The following is a 419-nucleotide window of genomic DNA, read 5'->3' as shown; positions in this document are numbered from 1 at the left end:
TCTTTTTGCGGTGTTCTCTGTCGCGCGAGGAACACAGAACACCTTTTTGCCATTCCCTGTTCGAGTGCTGCAGTTTACTGCACAACAACCAGGCATTTCGGCCGTTGCACAACGCAATTCGTACCAAAACGCGCGTATACAGTGATTCTAGTCTCGCCGAAAAGCTACGAAAAGTAAACGAGTCCGACAAACGATAACACAAAAAATCAGCGCGAGATGCCAAACAAGTCCGGATCTATACCCGACGTAAAGCGAACCCGGCGCTGGCACGGCCAGCGACGAAACATGGCCAAATCTGCTTAATCCTTCATGGTGGCCAAAGCGGCGGAGCGCTAGGGGAAGGTCACGTGTCATACACCGGCCTACCGCTGAGATCGGCGTCTTGATCATAGGTTGTCGCTACTTTTTTTAGTACAAAG

This window comes from Ixodes scapularis, unplaced genomic scaffold (genome assembly GCF_016920785.2).
Source record: "Ixodes scapularis isolate PalLabHiFi unplaced genomic scaffold, ASM1692078v2 PGA_scaffold12__126_contigs__length_90152505, whole genome shotgun sequence".
Classification (NCBI taxonomy): Eukaryota; Metazoa; Arthropoda; class Arachnida; order Ixodida; family Ixodidae; genus Ixodes; species Ixodes scapularis.
This window is presented reverse-complemented; position numbering follows the sequence as displayed.